Source organism: Erythrolamprus reginae, unplaced genomic scaffold (genome assembly GCF_031021105.1).
Source record: "Erythrolamprus reginae isolate rEryReg1 unplaced genomic scaffold, rEryReg1.hap1 H_21, whole genome shotgun sequence".
Lineage (NCBI taxonomy): Eukaryota > Metazoa > Chordata > Lepidosauria > Squamata > Dipsadidae > Erythrolamprus > Erythrolamprus reginae.
The window spans coordinates 513,509-527,880 of NW_027248475.1; positions in this window are offsets into that span (position 1 = coordinate 513,509).

Below are 14,372 nucleotides of genomic sequence, written 5' to 3' on the forward strand. Positions count from 1 at the left end.
TGTACCTTTTCTCCTTTTTTAGGTCTTAATAAAAACATTGGCAAAAATAGCTGAAAGTAGTTGGATATTCTGGAGCTAGACAATCATCACAGATTCAGTAAGAAATCATCAAAGAGGAAATTCAAATATAAGAGGCACAAAATTGTCATAAATGTTTTTGAAATATGTGCTGGTAATTATGTTAATTCTGAGTCATAATTAACATATAATGCACAGCTTAAACTTTTTATGAAAAACATATTGTGATGTACTATCATTACTCTTACTATGTTATGTTACAGGCACAATGTATGAATAACTCTCTACGTAAATTACTGTACTTTTCGGAGTATAAGATGCACCTTAATTTTTGGAGAGGAAAATAAGGGAGGGAAATCTGCCTACCAGATATTCATCTGGCTAGCGTCCTTAATCTGGTCGGTTTCACACATTATTTTATCTCCTGGTTAGGGCTTAAAAAAACCTTATTCGGAAAGAGGAACAATGAAAGAACCTGCCAGCCGGTCAGAGCTCGGAACATTATTAGTGCCTCGTTAGTGCTGGAAAGAAACTTATTTGGAGCAAGTAGAGCAGTGAAAAAAAGCCTGCAAAGACTTAGGGCTGGAAAAAACATTCGGAGAAAGTAACAATGAAAAAGCCAGCAAGGTAAAACCTGGGAAGATAATTAGCATCTTGTTAGGGCTGAAAAAAAACCTTCGGAAAAAGCTACATTCGGAGTATAAGATGCACCCAAATTTTCAGCCTCTTTTAGGGTGGAAAAATATGCATATTATACTCAAAAATACGGTAATCATACAAGATTTTCTCTGTTTTTATAGGTATCTAAATTACCTTAAAAGTAAAAGAGAGCAAATGGTTTCAGTATCTTCTCTCTGTGATTTGAGACATCACTAAAGGACTTTTGAGTCCCAATTGTTTATTGTTTGTCAAATCTGTTGAATTTGTGAATCTGTTAGTTCTTCAGCCAACATAAAGATGGTTGGCTTCATTATTTATTCTAATTATTTTATGAAAAACCTCCTTTTTTTGAACTTAAACAGTCTCTTATCCATCGCTTTCATGTCTAAGGCAAGACTAAAATTCACAGGCTCCTGGTTTCTAGCCTGGTGCCTTAACCACTATTAATGCCCTGAGTACTTTGTACCAGAAAAACATTCTTAACTTAATATATTTCTATTTTAAGAAATGCACAGACATGTTTTAAATGTTAGCTAGTAGCATTTCTTAAGTGAATCTCTGCAGCTGTTAAATTGATAGCACACTTGTTAAGTGGAATCTGGTTTCCCTGTTGACTTTGCTTGTCAGAAGTTCGCAAAAGAGGATCACGTGATCTTTGATGCTATGTGATCCATGGGGATGCTACAGTGGTTTTAAGTGTGAAAATAAGTCACTTTTTTCTATTTCGAACAGTCACTAAGTGAACTGTTGTAAGTTGAGGACTGCCTGTATAGATACATTACAAGTTAATGTTAATAGTGAAAATGTTAGTGAATCAACACAGCATTGGATCCATGGCCCTTCCATGAGCCAGCCCCCTTCTGGTTCTTTCTGAAGTCAAGGTTCATTGACATCAGAATCTGACTGGATCTTGAAGAGTACTCACATCAAGGCCAGATTCTTTGCATTAGAGCGGAAATCCTATAGTCGTCCTAGATGATGTATTACAACTTTTCTCCCCTTCACTAAACCATGGGTGGACGTGGTCAGCGTGTGACGTATCTGGCCCACAGACCGTGAGTTTGACACACCTGCCCTAGATCATAGCATTAAAACCTAAGCTTTATCCTGGTTTAATCTCTGTTTAAAATTAATTAGAGGAAAGAAGAAACTTGCAGTATTTTCTCCTAAGAAATCGTTTCCCTCATAGACTTTCACAATAAGTATTTGTTAGACAGTGCTGGGTTTTGGCATTTAGTGGCTGTGCTCTAGACCACAAATTTCCTAACAGACCACAGGCAACAAAGCAGGAAAAGTCTGGGTTTCTATCTTTATAGGCAGGTGTCCTCCTTTTGATTAACCAATGTGATTAAATAATGTTTTAATCCAATTACAGCCAATTTTAATGGCTATTGTCTTGTCTTTAATATGCTGTCCTAGTTTTGGCAAAGGCCACAGGAGAGGTTGTTACTAGAGGGACCAAGCTTGGGTTTTCATCCTTTCAAGAAGCTTTCTGAAGTATTTTTTTTTTTCAAAAAAGTAAAAATGACATCAAACTATTGAAGACAAACATACTCTTTTAATTATTGCTTCTCATGCCTCCCCTGGAAACTTTTAGGGCTGTCATTCAGTGGTTTACTTTTTGATTTAGCATAGTAATTTTAGAGAGCTCCAGGGCTTAGAGGGAAAAAACAAAGTGGAGACCACCTGTGATCCACAGGTTTTCTACCACATCAGTCATTAAAATTCAGTACTGACTTTATTTGATGCTCTTCCAATTACAGTAGATGGAAATAATTGGATTGACACATTTGAATTCTTTGGTCTATTCTTAGATAAAAAGAGATCATTCAGTAATAGAGAACTGAATATTTTATTACAGTATATAATAAATGTATCATCAGTGCAATGTGTTTCTCAAATCTTTATATTAAGTAAATGCTATCTGCTTGCAGTAGAGCAAGAATGGGCATAACATGAAATATGCTTAATTATAGTTTTTAACTTTCTGTCTTAGAACTGTTAAATAATTGCATAAAAATCTTGAAATGAAACTTGACTTTTATGGATGTCTAATTTGTCATGTGATATTGAAAAGCAAATCTGAAAAATAAATTCTATTTTTAGACTGAAATTTTCAGATGCAGAAGCAATAATTACAGCACAAACTGTTGGCAGAAGGCAAAACAATATATTATAATGTACTGTGTACAAACTTTTGAAAGTAGAAACATGCTCACTGTTTTCATTTGTAAATCGATACTGTAGAAAATAATATATTATTTCGAATGTACATCTGAATATTATATTGAATGGTACATAATATTAACACTAGAAATAAATATTTCTTTATCCAGTAATATCTTTGTGTAATTAAAAAAATGATGTGTGTGTGTGTGTGTGGTATGTGTGTATGAGAGAGAGAGAGAGAGTGAGTGAGTAGTGGCCTAGACCAGTGTTTTTCAACCAGTATGCATGAAACATGGTCAGGTGTGCCGTGGGGAAATTAAACATGAGTCCCCAAACTACAGCCCGCATGCCGGATACAGCCCATGTAGGCCATTTATCCGGCCAGCTGCCTCCATCCGAACATAAACATTCCCCTCACAATCCTGCCAGCTATCAGCGACAGGAAGAGTGGAAGCACAGGGAACACTCATTGACCAATCACCTTCTAGGATTCATCCCGATCATTAGTGATGAACCAATAGCAGGCCGCCTCTCATCTACACCCAGGAAGGTCACCGCTCGGGCTGCCGCGAACTTGTCATTGTGTGGCCATGGTGAGTAGGTGAAGCTGCTACTCCTCCCCATGGTCCCGATTTCTAATCCTGGTCAGGACTGGAGGTAAATGTTGCCACCACAAGATGAATCCTCAGCTTCAGATGGTTATGTCTATCCTGATGGTGTATATTATTAACTATATGTATAATATGTACTGTGTTAGAGTGTCATTTTGGTTGGTGGTGTGCCCCAGGATTTTGTAGATGTAAAAAATGTGCCGCAGCTCAAAAAAAGGTTGAAAATCACTGGCCTAGACAACTCCCAAAGGAAGGAGAATATGAAGTTGCAGACTATATTTTCTTCTGCTTTACTTAAAAGTCTTTTTATCAATTATCTATATCCTACCTTAAGTAATTAGCAGTAGTGAATTGATATGTCACATTGTGTGATGGTTTTATGAAAAAGTAATACAAATAAAATTGAGGTGTACTTTTCCCAATTCAAATTAAACTGAGTGAAAGTCTTGTCAAATCCAACCATGGAATATTGAAGCTCAGAACTTAAATGTTAAAAGTAGCCTCCCCTTAAAGGTTTACCTAATAAAGTTGGTAACAGGGAAGGCTAGAATTAACATTTCTGAGCCACAAACTACTATCTTCAGTTATTTCAGGCAATATCCACCTCTAATTAATTTCTCTTTTGTTGCTTTTTAGCAACAAAATTTCTGTTTAATAGAGAAAAAAGAGAAAAAAGACCCTGTGCAAGAGTAAAGCGTACAGTCCAATTTGAACACATTTCTTCAGTCTAGTAAAGACTATTGCTATGTTTACCTCATGTTGAATTTGCCTATGGAAATTGTTGCGACTATAATACCACCATTATCTATCCCGAAACTTTCCATTCTGGATAAAGTTGAATTATACTGGATCTTACAACCTAAGAATTGTCCTCCTCAACCATACTGGCTGGTGATCGATAGTTCTACTATTCAACCTGTCTCTTGCCATTTCCTGTCCTATAGTTGCATGGGGGATCACTGTGTAATAAAACCTGACGAATCTTGGATACAACTGAAGAGATTCAGATGACATTTACATGTGGAAAGTACTACCTATAATGACAACATAGTGTAGATACATAGATAGATGATCTCTACACATAGGGCTTCCACAGATAAAACCTGCCAGATGGTAATCAGATGGGATGAGATGGCATGAGGTGCATTTAAAAACGGGGAAATGAAACAAGCTGGCTAATCCCCTTTTCCATCCATTGTGAAGCAGCTTTCCAAGTTTGAGAAGTTAAGGGCTAGGACTTGTCTGACAGATTCTGGAGCTTTTGAACCACACAGCATCAAAATGTCTTTTGTAATGGGACAGTCTTTTCTGGCTGGCATCTTCCTTCCTTTTGCCTAATAAGCACATCCTATGCTTCAAGAAGCATATTTAGGTTGCAAATATCCAGAGGACTATTTGGTAGTGGCAAACAGCTTGGGGTTTCTGTAACTCTTGTGATTTTTGCAGCCAATATATCCATGCAATCAAGTTTGTTGAAGGCACAGCAAGAGAGGTTTGTGATCTTCAGGGCAGTTTCTTGTTCTGCCTTCACTATGTGTATGGACACTTCTGACTTCCCATGAACCAGTTTTAAAATCACAACTGTTCTCAATCTAGTTACCAAAATCTCTTAAATCAGCGAAGAGCAGTCTTTTTTACAGGGAGCAAAATCATTCCCACCCTTACTTTGTTTAAGATTAGGTAAGCTGGTCTGCAAACCTCCACATGGCAGGACAAAATAATATTTTCACATTTCTCTGCTATCATCTAGTAGTCAATCTAGATTTCTGCAGTCAGATATGGTTCAGTTCTCTTAGCTTTGCTGCTTGTTTTGTTGCAGACGTAAAGGCAAAATTATCCTTACCTAAATATTAAATAAAAATAATAAAGTTAGCCATCAAGACTTCAACCACTTTTCCTTAATGTTCTCCTGATCATTCAATAAGCTTTTTTTTATATAGACCCACAAAATAGGCAAGATACTAAAAGGTTTCTTTGCTGCCATCTAGTGACCACTCTCTGGAATCAATTGACCCCTGTGATCCGCACTCTTCCTACCTTCCTGGCTTTCCTGAAGGCTGTGAAAACTTGGCTTTGCCTGCAGGCCTGTGGCCGATGAGTTATACCATCTAGCTCCGGCTAAAAGGATGAATTATTTATTTTCTTGTGGTTTTAAATTGTTATTATATTGTTTTAAATTGCTGTACACTTCCCAGAGTCCTGAAGGAGTTGGGCAGCTTATAAATAAATTAAATTAAATTAAATTAAATTAAACTTTTTACAGCCCAAATATGGTAGATCTAGTCTTGGGGGAGGGGAGAGAAATGTTTTCCTGCCAGTAATACTGGGAGATAAAATATCCTGAGCTGAGAAGCCCCTGAGTAGCCTCACTCACCACGGCACTAAAGACATTCCTTTTTGATTCAGCAGATTGAAACATCCTTGTTCTGGGGATCAGCAAGAGGGGAAGAAATTGGAGAGGTTGGGAATGTTTTCAATAGGTTTTGTGGTTTTATTAGTTGTGTTTCAGCTAAGTGTGTGTATTGCCTACTGCCTGTCCTTGTTAGTTGTATATGGCTTGCCGTCATTCCCCTTGTTAAAAGGGCATTATAAATAAATAAATTTCTTATTATTATTATTATTATTATTATTATTATTATTATTATTATTATTATTATTATTATTATTATTCTGTGAAAGGACAGTGGAACAGGTGTGTGCACATCGCAATTGTGCTTCAGTTTAGTGCAAAAGAGATCCCCAAGATTCACAATCACGATCAAGCCCAGCATTTCCCAAACTGCTGTCTTCCAGATGTTTATTTATTTATTTGTCTAAACATACAAGATAGCAGGTATTGGTATAAACATAAACAAAAGCAAAGTAGGTACAGGTAAATTTGGACAATAGGACAGTAAGACAAGGATGGTAGGCACGATGGTGTGCTTATGCACGCCCCCTTATAGACCTCTAAGGAATGCGGTGAGGTCGACTGTAGACAGTCTAAGGCAGTGATGGCGAACCTATGACATGGTTGTCACAAGTGGCATGCGGAGCCATATTTGCTGGCATGTGAGCTCCAACATGCAGGTGTATGCTGGCCAGCTGATTTTTGGCTCACACAGAGGCTTTGGGAGGGTGTTTTTGGCTTCCAGAGAGCCTCCTGGGGATGGGGAGGCATTTTTACCCTTCCCCGGTTCCAGGGAAGCCTTTGGAGCCTGGGGAATGAAACAAGAGCTTATTGGGCCCACCAGAAGTTGTGAAACAGGCCATTTCCGGCCTCCAGAGGGGAAGGTGTTTTTCCCTCCCTCAAAGTTTTTTTTTTTTTTATTATTATTATTATTATTATTATTATTATTATTATTATTATTATTATTATTATTTAGATTTGCATGCCGTCTCTCCGGAGACTCAGAGTGTCTCCTCACAAGAATTCACCGCATTTTTGCTTTCTGTGCATGTACAGAAGCAAAAACATGCTGGGGATATGCACACATAACATATACACAAAACAACCAAAGCTGCATACGCAGCACACCAGTAGCAGCGGACGGTAATAGCAATTTAAGTTTAAGTTTATTGGATTTATATGCCGCCCCTCTCTGAGGACTCAGAGCAGTTTACAACATATAAAAAAGACAATATACAGTATAACGAAATCCAAATAATTCAAATTCAGTTACAACTAAAAAAACTAAATTTGCCCCTGATTTTGTTTTGAACTTCTCAACAAATCAGGAGAAAATTTAGGCGAGGCGATATACATGCCCGCTCGCTTGAGGGAAATCTCTCTTTTTCTGAACATGCATAAAAGATAGATAGACTGTCACTATATTGTTTAAATATTAAGAGAGAACTTAACCGCTGTTGCTACAGGCCACAAACACATACTAAGAAAGAACTGACTTGGGCGAGGATTAGGGTTATGTTCTCTCGGTTTGTGTTGTTCTGTACTTCAAGACATGTATAGTCAAAATAAGCAAACGTACGATAAATTATGTAATGCCTTTTTTAAGGCTGATTGTAAAGATGGTTTATTGGTGGACAGGACCACATGGGTTTGAGGTCCTGGGCAACATATGGAAGAGAGAGATTGAGGTATTTATACCCTCTCTTGGGCCTTGCCCTTAAGCTTCCTGCTCCTGTGCAAGAAATGTATTCTGTTGGCTTGTCAGATTCCCAGGTTATGCAGCAGTCATAGTTAACTTTGTAAGTTATCTGAGTCTCAGGCATGGTTGAAGCTTGCTAATGAAATGAAGGGGCTTGTCCTATTGCGGCTGAATGATTTTGCCCTCGTTTAGATCTTTCGTGAGGGCTAATCGCATCACTGAGGCTGAAGGTCTTTTGTCTTGTAGATAGGCTGGTCCAGTCCTGCTGGGGCTTTTAAGAAAGGTGGGGGCTGTTTTCCAAGAGCATGTTTCTCCTTTAGGGAAATATAATATTCTACCTTTTAAATATTTCTCCAAATATTTCATTCTTCTAAGACAGGGTTGTATACTAGCTTTCCATAGGATCACTAAACAAACTGTAACAAGTTGAGGATTACCTGTAATAACATTCACCTATCTCCAGTGATGGGCTCCTACGGGTATGGTCAGGTACTCAGTACCGGTAGCAAAATTTTGATTTTTTTTTCCTTTTCTTTTTTCCCTTCTGGGCTCTGGGTATGTTTTTCCTGTCGCAATAAATGAGGTTGAATGGGTATAATTTTAGAAGAGCTGTGTGTGCGTGTGTGTACATACACTTTATGTAGTAGATAATCAGGGGTGGGCTACTGCCCGGACGGGGGTGTGTGAGACGCAGTGGGGTAGCAAAAATGCAACTCCACCCCCAGAAAACCCAATTTGCAGTGAAAGATGTTGAAACAAAATGCACAAGCCACGCCTGTAAAAGAGGCCTCAGTAAACTTAGAAGTTTATTACAGAACACTTGCCAGGCCTGGCAGGTACAGACTTGGAACGTTAACATACACACATAGTTATATATAACAAGCTGCCTGAGGCAGCACCCAATCCCTGCAGAGAGAAACTTCCCGCTTACATTGTAACTACGGGCTGGCGGCCAATCAGCACCCTGGATAGGGACGCCTATCGCACGGCTCTAATCTGCGGCTGTAACTGAGCAGATATAACACTCCTATCCCTTTCGTTAGCACACGCGTAATCTTTCAAGTATTCTGGTCTCTTACACTGACGCCCAGAACGCCGAAGTTCTATTGTTTGTTCCTCCCTGGTCTCCGGACTTGCCCCTCGGCTTTCCTCGCTTGCAAGCGGCAAAGCTTCTTCCGAGCTGTCAGTTTCCACATTGTTTCCGCCCTGGTTTAAGCTTTCCCCCGGGGCATTCCCGGGGTGGCAGAGGTCCCTTTCTTCGCCAGTATTCTTTCCCTTGTCTAACCGAATCTGGTCCAAATGTCTCCTCCACACTCGGCCATCCCTTAACATAACCTCGAATGACCTGGGACCCAGTTCCCGGCTTATTCTTCCTTCTGCCCAATTCTGCTCTCCTGAATACGAGTGCGCAAACACCGTATCTCACACCTTCACCTTCCTGACCGGGGTTTCTGGCCAAGGCACCGACTGTGAATACCACGGATGAAGCCTGTCCAAAACTATTCGTAGTTTGCGACCCATTAACAATTCTGCCGGGGTCTTGCCTGTGGCCACGCAGGGGGTAGTGTGCTGTGCTAATAATAAGTCTGCCAGCCTCTTCTGCCACGAACCCCCAGTCATCTTTTTCAGGGACTCCTTAACTGACCTAATGGCCCGTTCCGCCTGGCCATTACTGGCCGGATGCCAAGGCGAAGTCAGCGCATGACGGATGCCCACCGATGCCAAGAACGACTTGAACAGCACCGCTGTGAATTGCGGGCCGTTGTCAGAAACCAGGAGGTCTGGAAAACCCTGTGTGGCAAATACTGTCATCAATGCCTCTATAATCGTTTGCGCCTGTGTGGATTTTAGGTGAACGACCTCCACCCATTTAGAGTGTGCGTCCACAATTACCAGGAATGATTGACCCATGAAGGGGCCGGCCAAATCAATATGTATCCAGGCCCAAGGGCCCGCAGGCGGCTCCCACGCCAATGGCTCCCCCCGGGGAGGAAAAGACCAGTTCTCCTGGCATATCCTACACTCAGCCACTCCCTGTTCTACCCTCCTTATCCAACCCCGGCCACCACACGTAATCCCTAGCCAGGCTTTTCATACGTACAATGCCTGGATGGCCATCATGCAAAAGAGCTAATACCTGACTGCACTGTCTTCTAGGAATTACCACCCTGCATCCTCTCAGCAGGATGCCCCTTTCCACAGAGAATTCGGTTCGACACCTAAAGAAGGGCACATACTCTTCGGCCGGGGCTGAGACTGGCCACCCCCTCAACACCCATTGCCTCACTTGGGACAAGATGAAATCCCGCCCCGTTTCCCAAGCTACCTCAGCTGCAGATAAGATAAGACCCCCTTCTGACAGCGTAAATACTGAACATGCAGGTGCGGGGTCCACTAAAACATCGGTCAGGGGGCATCTGCTAAGCGCATCTGCATGTGATATATGGCGCCCCGGTTTGTACAGCAAGGTGTAATTATAGTTGGCTAGGAAAACGATCCAACGTGACATCCTGGGGGAAATTACTATAGGGCTTTGACGGGAACCAGACAATAACCCCAATAACGGCTGGTGGTCTGTCACTAGTTCGAAGTGACGGCCATACAGGTACTCGTGGAATCTTCGGACTCCCGCAATCAGAGCCAGTGCCTCCTTGTCTATGTGGCCGTAATTTCTTTCGGCTTTAGCCAACGTGCAGGAGAAGAAAGCCAGGGGAGCTTCTGTGCCATTTGGCAGTCTGTGGCTTAAAACTGCGCCCACCCCATACTGAGAAGCGTCGCAGGTGAGCACTAGAGGCAACCCAGGTGAGTACTGAGCCAGAATATTGTTAGAGGTAAGTAGCTCCTTAACCCCCATGAACGGGGCTTCCTCCCTCTTTCCCCAATGCCAAGGTGAATGCTTGTCTAGAAGTCTGTGCAAAGGCTCAGCCACCGATGCCTTATGCGGGATGAAGACCGCATAAAAATTCAGTAAACCCAGAAACGCTTGGAGTTCCCCCTTGGATTGTGGCCTGGGGGCATCCCTGATAGCTCGCATCTTGTCAGGGGTCGGGTGTATTCCTTGTCCATCCACCGTGAAGCCTAGAAACTCGACCTGAGGAACACCAAACACGCATTTTTTAGCTTTCAGTTTAAGCCCAGCCTCCCGGAATTTAACCAAAACCTTCCTCACTCATGCCATTAGTTCGTCTGTGGAACTCCCCGACACCAGGACATCATCGAAATATGGCACAGTTCCTTCCAGCCCATATAACAGCCGCTCCATCAAACCTTGGAAGATTCCTGGGGCAATGGAAACCCCGAACTGCAGCCTGTGGCATTTAAATATCCCCCTATGGGTGATGATCGCCTGGGCCTCGGCTGTCAAGGAGTCTACGGGAAGCTGCTGATAAGCTTGGGATAGGTCGAGCTTAGCAAACACCCGACCCTCCCCCAGAGTGTGTAGCAGCTGTTGCACTACTGGCAAGGGGTATGAATGGTGGGCCAATGCACGGTTCACAGAGCACTTATAATCCCCACACAATCTGATTCCTCCATCCCCCTTGAAAGCAATCACCACAGGGGTCTCCCACGCAGCCTGATCTACCAGCTCTAAAACCCCCTGGGCAATTAATCTATCCAATTCTGCATCTACCTTAGGACGGAGGGGAATGGGGACACGGTGGGCCTTTAAGCGAACCGCTGGAACCTTTGGATCTAAATTGAACGAAATGGGGGTGCCGGTATAACGACCCAAGTTACTGTCAAAAACGGCAGGGAACTCCCGTGCCAGCTGCTCAAATCCCGACTCCCCCTTAATTGCATTCACCCCCTCCAAAGAGAGTCCCAGAGAAGAGAACCAGTCCAGTCCAAGCAGGCTTGCAAAAGGTCCATCCACCACAACGAGAGGCAATCGGCCGGCGAAAGTTTTAAATCGGACTGCAAAACGGCCTTCTCCGATGATAGGAATTGCAGATCCTTGGTAATCCCTCAAGCTCAAAGCGCAGGGCAGTAGGCGACTCTTCTTCCAAGTGGGGAAACAACGCTTGAAGGTGGCCCATGAAATCAACGAATGAGCCGAGCCCGTGTCTACCTGCATGTTACACCGAGAACCCCCCAAGTGAACTACCACAGAAATTTTTTCAGCTGAGCCGGTGGTCTTCCTGACATAAGAAGAAGTAGGACGAGGGTAGCTGTACACCGCATTGCAGTCCTCCCTTCTAGTGGGGGGAAATCTCCTTTGTCCCCGAGGATTGAAGCCATTGAACTCACGCTGCTCTCTGAACGGGGCCGCCAGGGATCTACGAGAGCGGCAAACTCTGGCGAGGTGGCCTTTAGCACCACAGCGCCAACACGCCACATCCCTGGACGGGCAATTTGAGCGAAAATGACCCCCCCCAGCCACGGCATGGCAACAAAGGGGGACGAGGACGCCCCGTCGGTGCTTCTCTAGCCCGAGTCGTAGCCAACCTGCAGACCTCCTCTTCCTCAACCCCTAGATCGTTGTCCTCCTCTGGGGCCAGCTTGGGTTTATCCACCACAGTGGCTGCCTTTTGTGTGACATTAACCGAGCTGTCCATAGATGCCAAAGATTGTGTAGATAACTCGAAAGCATGAGCCTCCGCCACCGCTGCTGGGAAAGTCAAATCTCGGATTGCCAGGAGGCGTCGCTTGAGGCGACCGTCTCTCACCCCGAAAACTAATCTGTCCAAAAGGTAATCATTTAGGTCCCCAAACTCACAATATAACGCTGCTCTACGGAGAGCAGCCAGAAAGTCATTAATAGACTCCCCTTCGGCTTGATTTCGCTGGTAAAATGTGTAGCGACGTGCACACCTCGAAGGGGCAGGGGCATAATGGTCCTGTAATGTTTTCAAGAAATCCTCCCAAGACACATCATGGATGGAAACTGGGGCAAACAGGGCACGAGCTGTTTCAAACATGTCGGGGCCACAAAACCCCAAGAAATACGACCTCTTCCTATCCCCCGAAATGTCCTGGTATCCATTTGAGATCAGGAAACAATCAAAACGGGCGACATAGGAGTCCCACGTCTCCCCTTGAGGATCAAAGGGGGCGAATGTTAATTGTACAGACATCCTGACTTACTGTCACAACTGTCAATCTTCCGCATAGGCTCACTACCTCGTCGCCAGTGTAAAAGAGGCCTCAGTAAACTTAGAAGTTTATTACAGAACACTTGCCAGGCCTGGCAGGTACAGACTTGGAACGTTAACATACACACATAGTTATATATAACAAGCTGCCTGAGGCAGCACCCAATCCCCGCAGAGAGAAACTTCCCGCTTACATTGTAACTACGGGCTGGCGGCCAATCAGCACCCTGGATAGGGACGCCTATCGCACGGCACTAATCGGCGGCTGTAACTGAGCAGATATAACAACGCCCAAAGTGTGGTAGTAAAAATTTTGGTAGCCCATCACTGCATCTATCTCCTTCCCACTGAAGTACTAGCTAGGAAGAGAAACTTTGGGATTCGTGCAGATGTGGAAGAAGGACATAACTATGCTCGCCAGTTAGATTTATTAGTTATTAAAATTCTACAGTACAATTTGTGATTTTGTGTGTGTGAGAGAGAGAGAGAGAGAGAGAGAAAGAAAGAAAGAAAGAGACAGACAAAGACAGAGAAGGGGAGGGGAACATTACAGTTAGCCTAACCTCCAACAGCTATACTAGACCAGAAGTTTCCAACCTTGGCAACTTTAAGACTTGCAGACTTCAACTCCCAGAGTTGAAATTGACTGAGGAGTTCTAGGAGTTTAAGTCCACAAGTCTTAAAAGTTGCCAAGGTTGGAGACCCTGTACTCAGGGATGGGTTGCCACTGCGCATCAATACCAGCCCCAGGACCGGCTGAAAGTCATGACAATTCCTGTGTGCAACGTCCAGGGGGACTCCAGTCTTAAAGTTGCTAAGTTTAAAGAGCCCTCCTTTAAGGCTTCTTTTCCACTTGATCCAGTGATTTTGGGAAAAATTGGGTGCTCAGGATGGAATCTTGTCTTTAAGATATCTTCCCAGCATGCCAAGCAAGTGTCGGAGTGCCCCGGTCTTCCCCATGGACAATCAGTGGCCTGGATGATTTCTCTGTAGGTAAGACACTGCTGGCAATGCTGCTAGGAGCTCCCTGGTGGAAACCAGGAGTGAGAGGTTGAGGGATCCCTCGTGAAAGTGAGTGGGATTCAGAGATACCAAGTTTGAGTTCGGCTCTGCCCCGACTTCTGATGGCCTATCAGCTGGAAGGGGAGGTGGCTGTGTCAATCTAGTCAAAGGCACATCCTGGATGGATCTTGTGGCACTCAGTAGTTTGAAGGCAGATTCTTACCAAAAGGCCCCAAAAAGGTCCATTTCTGCCTTGTTCCATTGGGCGGATTCTCTCCAACCCCTGAGCTAAAACAGAATTCATCTCGTTGGGGACCCCAATTTAGACCTGCAAGAGGGCCACTTTCTTGGTCTTAAAGAGCCAGCCAGGTGGGGCTAGATCTCACGCAGTTGGGACATCCCTTCTCCACCAGAGACCCTGGAAGAAAAGTTAGTCCTACCCCAAAACAATGGCAATTAATCCTGTGCACAGAGTAGATGGGCTGGGCCCCAAAAATGTGCTGGCGATTATGCTGGGCATTTTCAGATCAGGATAAATCTGGAAAAATTTCCCCTTTTTTCAAAGGAAAGTCAAATTAACTTTAGCTATAGCAAGGAATGTGTTTGGCAGGATGCCAGTTACCTTATGTAGGAAGAAGGACAACTGCATCCCATCTGATCCCATCCCTCAAAACAACATTTCATCTGGAAGGTTTTTCTAAAAAGATCAGTAGGATCCATTTAAAAGCTGA